The following is a 12840-nucleotide window of genomic DNA, read 5'->3' as shown; positions in this document are numbered from 1 at the left end:
CTAAAATACACAGGGGACTCTTCTCTAAAATACACAGGGGACTGTTCTCTAAAATACACAGGGAACTGTTCTCTAGAATACACAAGGGACTGTTTTCTAGAATACACAAGGGACTGTTCTCTAGAATATACAGGTGACTCTTCTCTAGAATACACTGGGAACTGTTCTCTAGAATACACAGGGGACTGTTCTCTAGAATACACAGGGGACTGTTCTCGATAATACACAGGGGACAGTTCTCTATAATACACAGGGGACTGTTCTCTACAATACAAACGAAGCTGTTATCCCAAATATAAACAAGGGATGGTATACCAAATATATAGCTGGCTGCTCCCTATCATCTATGTGGGGCTGTTATTCTCCATGATATAGACAGGGGCTGCTTTTCACTATAATGGTTATAGGGCAATATTACCATGGTTGTGGTGTGGGTATTACTCTGGTTGCAGGGCGGGTATTACCATGGTTACAGGATGGGTATTACCGTGGTTGCAGGGCGGGTATTACCTTGGTTGCAGGGCGGGTATTACCGTGGTTGCAGGGCGGGTATTACCGTGGTTGCAGGGCGGGTATTACACTGGTTACAGGGTATTACCGTGGTTACAGGGCGGTTATTACCGTGGTTACAGGGCGGTTATTACCGTGGTTACAGTGTGGGTATTACCGTGGTTGTGGTGTGGGTATTACACTGGTTACAGGGCGGGTATTACCATGGTTACAGGATGGGTATTACCGTGGTTACTGGATGGGTATTACCCTGATTACAAGGTGATTATTACCGTGGTTACAGGATGGGTATTACCATGGTTACAGGGCGGGTATTACCGTGGTTACAGGGCGGTTATTACACTGGTTACAGGGCGGGTATTACACTGGTTACAGGGCGGGTATTACCGTGGTTACAGGGCGTGTATTACCGTGGTTACAGGGCGGGTATTACACTGGTTACAGGGCGGGTATTACACTGGTTACAGGGCGGGTATTACCGTGGTTACAGGGCGGGTATTACCGTGGTTACAGGGCGGGTATTACACTGGTTACAGGGCGGGTATTACCGTGGTTACCGGGTGGATATGAGGACACTGGGAGCTGGGGATTCTGCACCCTAATGCCCGAATCAATGCCTGAATATTTCCGCCATGGGAATGTGGACCCTGGCCCTGTGTCTGGCCTTCAGTGGGAGCTTGTCTGGACAGGACGGGTAAGACAGCTGCTCGGCGAGTTGTGTTGTGTTGTGGTGTTTGCGCCATGTTGGTGGTCAGTATATTTCCTGTCTCTTCCTGGAAAAATGTTGGGGACATTGTGAACTTTGGCTATGAAGCTCAGCCAAGAGCATGAAAGAGTGCAGCATCTGGAAGCTTGCAAAGCAGTGGCTCGGGGGGAAGGGTGGGGGCACCACCCTCTGGCCGAACGCAGTCAGACTTTAACCGTCTGCTGGCTGCCCATCCACAGCTTTCTATCTCTGTTCGGTTCTCCTCTCTAATCTTTCATTCTGGTTCCCATCCCCTGCCAAATGAGTTCAAACCCTCCCAAATTACTATTTACAAAGGATGCACAATCGTGACAATATCATCACCACAACACTTTCATTGCATATCAAACAGTCATTCACTGAAAGTATTCAACATCCTGCAAGATCCTACAAATCCCCCGGGAGGACAGACGCACCAGTGTTAGCGTCCTCGTCCAGGCCAACATCCCCAGCATTGAAGCACTGACCACACTCAATCAACTCCACTGGGCAGGCCACATTGTCCGCATGCCCGACACGAGACTCCCAAAGCAAGCGCTCTACTCGGAGCTCCTTCACGGCAAACAAGGCAAAGGTGAGCAGAGGAAACATTTCAAGGACACCCTCAAAGCCTCCCTGATAAAGTGCAACATCCCCACTGACACCTGGGAGTCCCTGGCCAAAGACTGCCCTAAGTGGAGAAAGCGCATCCGGGAGGGCGCTGAGCTCCTCGAGTCTTGTCGCCGAGAAAACAAATGCAGGCCGCGGAAGGAGCATGCGGCATACCTGTCCCACCCTCCCTTCCCTCAATGACTATCTGTCCCACCTGTGACAGAGACTGTAATTCCGTATTGGACTGTTCAGTCACCTGAGAACTCACTTTGAGTGGAAGCAAGTCTTTCTCGATTCCGAGGGACTGCCTCTGATGATGATGATCAACCCCAATATATACTGGTTCTGTGTCCCGGGTATGTTGATGAATGATTCTCCACCTCAAGCTCACTGTGAGCGGGAGGGAACATGCAACAGGATCTCAATGGGCACAGTCAGCCCTGCTCCTATTCCTGCCCCCCAGCCCTGCCCCACAGCTCCGCCCCCACAGCCCCAGCCCTGCCCTCTGTTAAGTCCTGACTCAAATGTACTGACTTACACGAGACACATGCTGAAGTCAAGGTCACTCCCGTCCCCGGGATGGACTTGAGCAGACTTTCCATGTTGCGCTGGAATATAGCAGCTGCCGACCTGATGCCGAATGGGCATCGATTGTACACAAAAAGGCCTCGATGTGTGTTGATGATGGTGAGTAACTTAGACTCTTCGGTACACAGATGTGAGATCAAGTTTCGAGAAAAGCTTTCCTCCAGCCAACATGGCAAATAGGTCCTCCGCTCTGGGCAGCGGGTATTGGTCCTGTAGGGAGACTCTGTTTATGGTAGATTTGTAATCCCCACAGATTTGCACGGATCCATCAGGCTTCATGACGGGGACGATGGGGCTTGTCCAGTCGCTGAATTCCACGGGAGAAATTATGCCTTCCCGCAGAAGCCGGTCCAGTTCATTTTCAATCTTTTCCCTCATCGCATAAGGCACAGCTCTAGCCTTGTGATGGACCGGTCTGGCATTGTGTGTGATGTAGATTCTAACCTTAGCCCCTTTGAAGGTGCCCACACCTGGCTGAAAGAGATGTGCAAAACAGCTTAGAACTGTTGAGCAGGAGGTCCGTTCCTCTGACGACATGGCGTGAGCATCATCCCATTTCCAATTAAGTTCTGCTAGCCAGCTTCTCCCCAACAGGGCTGGGAGATCCCCGGGGACAATCCACAGGGAAAGTCGGTGGACCATCCCTTTGTGTGTGACTGAGAGCATGGCGCTGCCAAGGACTGGGACGATTTCTTTAGTATAGGTCCTTAGTTTAGTGTCGATCTTTGTGAGTTTTGGTCTGTTGCTTTTGTGCGGCCACAGCTGTTCAAATTGTTGAACGCTCATGAGGGATTGACTGGCCCCTGTGTCCAATTCCATGTTGACGGGTATCCCGTTGAGTAGAACCCTCATCATAATTGGAGGCGTCTTGGTGTAAGAACAGTGGACATTGGTCGTGTTAACCCGCTGTACCTCGGCGTCCCGTGCACTGTTCCAACCGTCTTCTGGTCCGCTTTCCGACCCTTCCGATTCGTATACCAGCTGAGCTGCTGTTTTTCTGTACATGCGAGCCAGATGCCCTGTGTAGTTGCAGTTTCTGCAAACGGCATGCTGAAATTGACACACCCTGGTTGAGTGCCTTCCCCCACATCTCCAACACAGACCGTTTCCATTGTTTCCGAAGGATGAGCTGCGTCTGGCTGATCTCCCTTGAGCTTCTCTCAATCTGTTGTTGATTGCTCGCATTGTGGGTTGATGAGGTGTGATCGGCCGTTCAGGTGGCCCTTGATTTTGATGGCTTCTGGCGTCACTGTCTGCTGTTGAAGGCCTGCTCTCCTGCCTTTGTCTGTGTGTGGGGGTAGCGGTTTGTTTCACAATGTGAACCCCTTGTTCTGATGCCTCGTTGGTTGTCGTACCCGAAGTATAGATCAGCCTCGTTTCTTCTTCGCCTGCCAAGAACGTCTGTGCGACCAGTGCTGCTGCCTCTAGAGTCAAGTTCTTAGTCTCTATAAGCTTTCGGAATATGCCTGCATGGCCTATTCCTTCAATAAAAAAGTCTATCAGTACTTCTCTCCTTAGTTCATCGGGGAACTCACATGAACTAGCCAGCCTCCGAAGTTCCGCCACGAAGTCGGGTATGCTTTGGCCCACACAGCGTCTGTAGTTGTAGAACCTGTGTCTGGCCATGTGTAGGCTGCTCGCTCACTTCAGGTGGTCTCTCACCAGTGTGCTCAACTCCTTAAACAACTTGCTTGCTGGTTTATAAGGTGCCAGCGGGTCTTTCATTAAAGCATATGTTTTCGAGCCACAGCTGGTCAAGAGATGGGCTCTTCTCTTGTCTGCGTTATCGTCAGCATCCAGTCTTTGGTTACAAAGCTTTGCTGGAGCCTTTCTATAAAGTCATCCCAATTGTCTCCAGCATTGTATTTCTCATCTGAGCTGTTGGTAGCCATTCTGTGGATTCTGTGATCCCGTAACTCGTCGCCACTGTTAAGTCCTGACTCTAATGTACTGACTTACACGAGACACATGCTGAAGTCAAGGTCACTCAGGACCTGCACCTTTATTTCCAGCTCTCCAGTGCTGCACTTGCCTGAGACCTCCCTTTATATACCTCAGTGGGACAGGTATGGAGTGTCTCCTGCAAGTGCACCTCTGGTGGTAAGGTATACTTATTGTTACAGGTCATATCCAGTTACAGTCATGTATAGCATGGTAAGATAGTTATATACAGTAATGTGAGATACATGACACCCCCAGCCCCAGCCCTGCCCTCAGCCCCATTCCCCCACCCACACGGACTGCAGCAGTTCAAGGCGGCCCACCTTCACCTTCACAAAGGGCAATTGGTATTGGGCAATAAATGCTGGCCTTACCAGTGGTGCCCACATCCCAGGAATGAAGAAACCTGTAAGGCCGAGACATTGGGCCGTGTAGAGCGCGTTTTCCTGTCGCCCCGAGGCCAGCAAAGGGTGACAATGAGTCGATGGAGCAGAAGTGCGCGGCCTGCCATTGTGGTGCAGGAAGTGGTGCTGGCGTTAGGACCACGCGCCAGGGTCACCTGCCGCCTGCCAGTGCCCCAGCCGATTGCACGCCAGGTGCTGGCCTCACTAACTGAGGGAAGTCAATCCCGCTCCTTCCTGGTGTACACGTCTGCTGAGAGAGGGTGTTGGGCGTCCTACCCCAGTGTGTGGGAATGTGCCGCTCCATCCAGACCAGAGGCCCCGGGTTGGATCCGTCAGTCAGGGCAGTGGTGAGGGCCAGTGGGGACGGTGGGGGGGGGCAATGGGGGATTGGGAGGGCGGGGGCTGTGGGGGATGGTGGGGGGGTGATGGGGGGCAGTGGGGGTGGTGGGGGGCAGTGCCATTGTGCTCGATCCCCTGGGGCAAGGAAGGGGTAAATCTCAGCAGAGTTGCAGCTGTTCTCGATCCGTTTACCGATGACCCTGCTGGAAACGGTGATCACCGGGTGGCGTCGGGCTGTAAGGCCTGCCTGTAGTCGAATAGCCAGTCTAGGTCCCGGTGATGAAGGGGCACATTCCCAAGTGCTGTGGAATGATAGTTCAGTGGGGTGGGAAGAGAAGGACAGCAGCCTGCCCTGTGAATGACCCTTCAGTCTGCCAGACAGGTCTTTCTCATTACCACACGCTGCTATCGACACAAGCTGCTGTTGTTTGGAGGATCACACACACACTGCTCTGTGCTCCCCCGCTCACACACCATGCAGCACAGGAGAGGACAGACCTGCTCAGAGCTGTGACACTCGAAACCAGAGCCTGTCAGTCTCCTGGGTACCTGCTCCCCTGTGGCAGGGATTGGCTGGGCGGGGCGGTGAGCTGTGTTTTAGCACAGGTCTACAGGGCTGTAGTAATACCCGCCCTCCTGTATGGCTCAGAGACATGGATCATGTACAATAGACACCTGAAGGCGCTGGAGAAATACCACCAACAATGTCTCCGCAAGATCCTACAAATCCCCTGGGAGGACAGACGCATCAACATCAGTGTCCTCGTCCAGGCCAACATCCCCAGCATTGAAGCACTGACCACACTCAACCAGATCTGTTGAATGGGCCACATTGTCCGCATGCCAGACACGAGACTCCCAAAGCAAGCGCTCTACTCGGAACTCCCACCACGGCAAACGTACCAAAGGTGGGCAGAGGAAACGTTACAAGGACACCCTCAAAGCCTCCCTGATAAAGTGCAACATCCCCACTGACACCTGGGAGTCTCTGGCCATAGACTGCCCTAAGTGGAGGAAGTGCATCCGGGAGGGTGCTGAGCTACTTGAGTCTCATCGCTGAGAGCATGCAGAAACCAAGCGCAGGCAGCGGAAGGAGCGTGCGGCAAACCAGTCCCACCCTCCCTTACCCTCAACCACTGCCTGTCCCACCTGTGACAGAGTCTGTAATTCCGGGGAGCGGAAGGAGCAGCGTGGTGGTGTACCGCTCCAGGGAGCAGCACGTGCTGGAGCAGAAGACCATTAGCAGTGAAGAGTGACGTCATCAAGATCCAGGTCGGTGATTGGAGTGTGGGCATGTACAGCAGGAGCGGCGAGGTTGGGGCCCAGGGGCAGCACGGGCCAGCCCACACTGCGATTGTGTGCACACTCGGTCCGTGCAGCAGAGCAGGTCTCCCGTCGTCCTGGTTAATCCTTGCCACTGCACCAAGACCTAGCTCTGTCAAGCCCGTGTGGTGGCTGGTGTGCAACGCCCACCACACGTTAAAAAAATCCACGCACAGGCATCTTCCACCCTTCAACATGTAGTTCAGGAACTGGAATTTTAGGTCCTTCATTAAAACACCTGTGAACTTTTTGACGTGGAAGTAAGTCATCCTCGATTCGAGGGACTGACTATGATGATGATGAGTACCCGTATTGGACTGTACAGTCAACTAAGGACTCATTTTTAGAGTGGAAGCAAGTCTTCCTCGATTCCGAGAGACTGCCTATGATGATGATGAAGGCAAGGTGAATTGAAAGAGTGCTGGGACTGGGTCACAGACAGGCCTGACTGAGCAGCACCCCTTTCGAATAAACTGCGCAGTCTTGCCAGATTTATCATTTGTTTTTTTTAGAAATATGACTATCAGAAACTCCAAACACACTGTCTGCTGACCCAATCGTGTCGCCTTTCACCATTAGGAACCAAATTGATTTCCTGGTCACTCACAGTTCATTCAGGTCCCACTCACAGTGCTAGTAACTCCTTATCAACTGACTCACTGACATTCACATTTAGGCCAGTGTGTGTGGAGTTGGTGTGTGTGTATGTGCAAGTGTTAGTGTGTTAGTGTGTGTGAGGGTATTCGTGTCTGTGTGTGTGTGTGAGGGTATATATGTGGGACTTGTGTATGTATGTGTGTGTATGTGTGTGTGTGAGGGTGTATGTGTGAGGGTATCTGTGTGTGTGTGCGTGAGGGTGTGTGTATGTGTGTCTGTGAGGGTGTGTGTGAGGGTGCGTGTGCGTATGAGTGTGCGTGAGGGTGTGTCTGTGAGGGTGTGTGTGCATGAGTGTGTGTGTTTGTGAGGGTGTGTGTGTGTGAACATAAAACATAAAAACGGATAGTAAAAGCTTTTACAGATATATAAAACGGAAAAGAGTGACTAAAGCAAATGTTGGTCCCTGAGAAGATGAGAAGGGGGATTTAATAATGGAAAATGTGGAAATGGCTGAGACCTTAAACAATTATTTTGCTTCGGTCTTCACAGTGGAAGACACAAAAACCATGACAAAAATTGCTGGTCACGGGAATGTGGGAAGGGAGGACCTTGAGACAATCACTATCACTAGGGGGGTAGTGCTGGACAGGCTAATGGGACTCAAGATAGACAAGTCCCCTGGTCCTGATGAAATGCATCCCAGGGTATTAAAAGAGATGGTGGAAGTTATAGCAGATGCATTCGTTATAATCTACCAAAATTCTCTGGACTCTGGGGAGGTACCAGCGGATTGGAACGCCTCTGTTTAAAAAAGGGGGCAGACAAAAGGCAGGTAACTATAGGCCGGTTAGTTTAACATCTGTAGTGGGGAAAATGCTTGAAACTATCATTAAGGAAGAAATAGCGGGACATCTAGATAGGAATAGTGCAATCAAGCAGACGCAGCATGGATTCATGAAGGGGAAATCATGTTTAACTAATTTACTGGAATTCTTTGAGGATATAACGAGCATGGTGGATAGAGGTGTACCGATGGATGTGGTGTATTTAGATTTCCAAAAGGCATTCGATAAGGTGCCACACAAAAGGTTACTGCAGAAGATAGAGGTACGCGGAGTCAGAGGAAATGTATTAGCATGGATAGAGAATTGGCTGGCGAACAGAAAGCAGAGAGTCGGGATAAATGGGTCCTTTTCGGGTTGGAAATCGGTGGTTAGTGGTGTGCCACAGGGATCGGTGCTGGGACCACAACTGTTTACAATATACAGAGATGACCTGGAAGAGGGGACAGAGTGTAGTGTAACAAAATTTGCAGATGACACTAAGATTAGTGGGAAAGCGGGTTGTGTAGAGGACACAGAAAGGCTGCAAAGAGATTTGGATAGGTTGAGCGAATGGGCAAAGGTTTGGCAGATGGAATACAATGTCGGAAAGTGTGAGGTCATCCACCTTGGGGAAAAAAAACAGTAAAAGGGAATATTATTTGAATGGGGAGAAATTAAAACATGCTGAGATGCAGAGGGACCTGGGGGTCCTTGTGAATGAATCCCAAAAAGTTAGTTTGCAGGTGCAGCAGGTAATCAGGAAGGCGAATGGAATGTTGGCCTTCATTGCGAGAGGGATGGAGTACAAAAGCAGGGAGGTCCTTCTGCAACTGTATAGGGTATTGGTAAGGCCGCACCTGGAGTACAGCGTGCAGTTTTGGTCACCTTACTTAAGGAAGGATATACTGGCTTTGGAGGGGGTACAGAGACGATTCACTAGGCTGATTCCGGAGATGAGGGGGTGGGTTACCTTATGATGATAGATTGAGTAGACTGGGTCTTTACTCGTTGGAGTTCAGAAGGTTGAGGGGTGATCTTATAGAAACATTTAAAATCATGAAAGGGATAGACAAGATAGAGGCAGAGAGGTTGTTTCCACTGGTAGGGGAGACTAGAACTAGGGGGCACAGCCTCAAAATACGGGGGAGCCAATTTAAAACCGAGTTGAGAAGGAATTTCTTCTCCCAGAGGGTTGTGAATCTGTGGAATTCTCTGCCCAAGGAAGCAGTTGAGGCTAGCTCATTGAATGTATTCAAGTCACAGATAGATAGATTTTTAACCAATAAGGGAATTAAGGGTTATGGGGAGAGGGCAGGTAAGTGGAGCTGAGTCCACGGCCAGATCAGCCATGATCTTATTGAATGGCGGAGCAGGCTCGAGGGGCTAGATGGCCTACTCCTATTCCTAATTCGTGTGTGTGTGTGTGTGTGTGTGTGTGTGTGTGTGTGTGTGTGTGGCCGGTATCTTAAGGAGGAGGGCGGGTTGGGGGCGGCAGACTTAAAGGGCAGGGCCTGATTGGCCTGTGAGGCTGGAGAAGCTGTGTGTGTCCCAGCCCCACTGACACTGGCCGGACATTCTTGTATTTCCCACACCAGCCCCTCTGAGCCTCCTGAGGGAGATTGCCCAATTAGTGCTGGTTCAGGCCTGGTGTCCTTGCGACGTGTCCTGCGGAGATAGATCTTTCCCAACATCACACACAGGGAGCACTAACTCTGTGTTTTGCTCGGGCTCCCACAGAACACGCGGAGAGTAGTGAGGGAGATTTTGTGCTCCGTGATGACCATTGCTCCAGACTGGCCCACAGCCGTCACAAGAAGAACACGGGATTGAAGGGTTTGCATCCTGTGAGAAGCGGTCACGGTGAGGTCTTGCAGACTCCCCAGTGAGGCCTACACCTGTTCCCCATTACAGGCCGTTCCCAGGCTCTGTGCACTAGCCTTTGCCCCCGCGTGCAGGGCCCACACATGGGAGCGATTGACCCGGGGTAATCCCGTGCAGGGGCTGGGAATTGGACGAAGCAAAGGGGGCCGGATCGACACGAATCCCTGAGCTCAGTGACAGGCTGTGCAGTGTACATTAGAAACATTGTGTTATTAGGCTGCAGCTGACCGCTGTAAATAGCAGGGTCGAGTGGCCAAGGCCAACACTCCAGGAACTGCTTGCAAGTTTATTTTTCCACTGTGAACGGACAACCCCCAGAACCGATCTACTGAGCGACCATGACAGCACTTGCCTCTCTGTGCGTCAGAGCCATCTCACGGCACTAGCTTTCTGAGTGTCCATCGTCATCATAGGCGCTCCCTCGAACGAGGATGACTTGCTTCCACATGAGTTCACAGATGTTTCAATGAAGGACCCGATGTTCCAGGTCCTGAACTCCAATTGATGGGGTGGAAGATGCCTGTGTGTGGATTTTTTTAACGTGTGGTGACCGTTGCACACCAGCCACCACACGGGCTTGACAGAGCTAGGTCTTTATCCAGTGGCAAGGGTTAACCAGGACGACTGGAGACCTGCTCTGCTGCACGGACCTAGTGCGCGCACACATCGTAGTGTGTACTGCCCCATGGCCCTCGCCTCTTCTAGGCCCCGTACCCTCATTCGCCGCACCTCCGCCACGATCTCTCGCCGCTCCTCCGTCACGTCCTTCCCTGAGTGCACCGTTACCCCCACACCCGCTCCACAACACACCATGGGGCGACTGTTTCATGGCCAGTGTTCCCACGATCGAATTCCCTGTGAGCCTCTCCCGCTCGGCCCGTATAAACGCATTCTGCACCCACGTTACGGGGGAGCGCCAGCATCTCTGAGGGAACTACCAGCCAGGGAGCTGCCCAGATAACGGCTTGTGAAATCCCGTTTCCCTACACGGCAGAGGAAGAGGGCTGGGGGGGCGCAAGGTGAAGAGCAAAGGGGACAACAGGAAACAAAAATAGAGAAGGAGGGAAATATTAACGGGGCAGAAGGAGAGGAAATTAAAATGAGTAAGATTGCCAGAAATCACTTCACGAAGTTCCCCCACAGACAATGCTGGGTCTCAGAGTCACCCCGACCTGCAATACACCTTCTCTGATACTTTACAGCCTGGCCCAGGACATCCAAGGCCCAATGAGGTGAATCCACGTGTAGTGAGGCCCAGGCCGATCATGGGTAAAGCCCAGACTATCAGACCCATGTCCCATATTTCACAGGCTCTGGCCTCCGATAGGTCCATCCCTCATCAGGGGAATAACAGGTTTACACATAGAACAGGGGCAGGTCACAGGAGCTGGACTCCACCTCCCAGGAGCTGTGGCCGACTAGCCCAGTCACACCAAGGGTTGCTCTCCACACGGTTTCCCTCTATTTTTTGTTTGGTCTCGAGGTGTCCAAAGGGATTGCCAACAATGCCCGAGTCCGAGTGCCAACAATGGCAAAAGCTGCCGTACAATTGCCCCCCCCTCCCACAGTCCCCCACTGCCCACCCCCACTGCCCCCCACAACACCCACCACTGCCCCCCCCACTACCCTACCCCAAAGCCCCCACCACTACCCCCCCATTGTCCACCCCACACCCCCACTACCCTCCCCCACAGCAGCAAAGAGTGGCATTCGTGAGTTTGGTAAGTGGGTGAGTTTTAAGTGTTATTCTCTTTAAACCATTTGGAGGCTGGAGTAAATTATTAGTGGCAATTGCCAGTAGCTTCTAAGTAAGTAGCAGGTTAATTTAAAGCGGAAAAGTTAAATAATTGTGAATCTTTCAGGTTTAGGCAGAGAAAAACAAGGTAACTCTCCAGTAGGAGGCAAATAGCAGCTAGTTAAAACCAGTTCTGTAAACAACTGACCAGTAGTGAGTCATCTAACCTAGATACAGTTTAAAAAGAGGCAGCTCATGCAGAGCATGGAGTGCAGCAGCAAAGAGTGGCATTCGTGAGTTTGGTAAGTGGGTGAGTTCGGGCAAGTGGGGTTGGCAGGTGCTGTTTTGTCTTGTTTTTCCTACCAGTACTGACACTAGAGCAGCTGATAAGGAGTGCAAGAGTAGGAGACGGAGGCCCAGAGACCAACCCAACCAGCTGCAGACAAAAATAGAGGGGCGCGAAATCGAGAGGTGGCGTCACAGCCAAGCTGGTAAGTGGTTGGCTGTTCGACTGGTAAGTATAACTCTCTTTTAGACTGACTTTCAGATTGGTTTTATTGGCAGCGAACTATTAAGTAGCTGTTTGGTGTTTAAGTAAATTTTAGTAAGTAAATTAATTTAAGGGTTAAGTCATGGCAGGAGTACTCAGACCCGTGTCATGCTCCTCCTGTGCTATGTGGGAAGTCAGGAACACTTCCAGTGTCCCTGACTACTATGTGTGCGAGAAGTGTGTCCAGCTGCAGCTCCTGACAGACCGCATGACGGCACTGGAGCTGCGGATGGACTCACTCTGGAGCATGCGCGATGCTGAGAATGTTGTGGATAGCACATTTAGTGAGTTGGTCACACCGCAGGTAAGGGTTAGGACAGATAGTGAATGGGTGACCAAGAGACAAGGCAAGAGCAGGAAGGTAGTGCAGGAGTTCCCTGCGGTCATCTCCCTCCAAAACAGATATACCATTTTGGATATTGTTGGGGAGATGACTTACCAGGGGAAGGCACCAGCAGCCAGATTCATGGCACCATGGGTGGCTCTGCTGCACAGAAGGGCGGGAAAAAGGGTGGGACAGCTATAGTGATAGGGGACTCTATTGTAAGGGGAATAGATAGGAGTTTCTGCGGCCACAACCGAGACTCCAGGATGGTATGTTGCCTCCCTGGTGCAAGGGTCAAGGATGTCTCGGAGCAGCTGCAGAGCATTCTGGAGAGGGAGGGTGAACAGCCAGTTGTCATGCTACATGTAGGTACCAATGATATAGGTAAGAAGCGGGAAGAGGTCCTACAAGCTGAATTTAGGGAGCTAGGAGTTAAATTAAAAGTAGGACCTCAAAGGTAGTAATCTCTGGATTGCTACCAGTGCCA

The sequence above is a fragment of the Pristiophorus japonicus genome, chromosome 8 (genome assembly GCF_044704955.1).
Source record: "Pristiophorus japonicus isolate sPriJap1 chromosome 8, sPriJap1.hap1, whole genome shotgun sequence".
NCBI classification, from domain to species: domain Eukaryota; kingdom Metazoa; phylum Chordata; class Chondrichthyes; family Pristiophoridae; genus Pristiophorus; species Pristiophorus japonicus.
Note: the sequence above shows the minus strand (reverse complement) of the source record.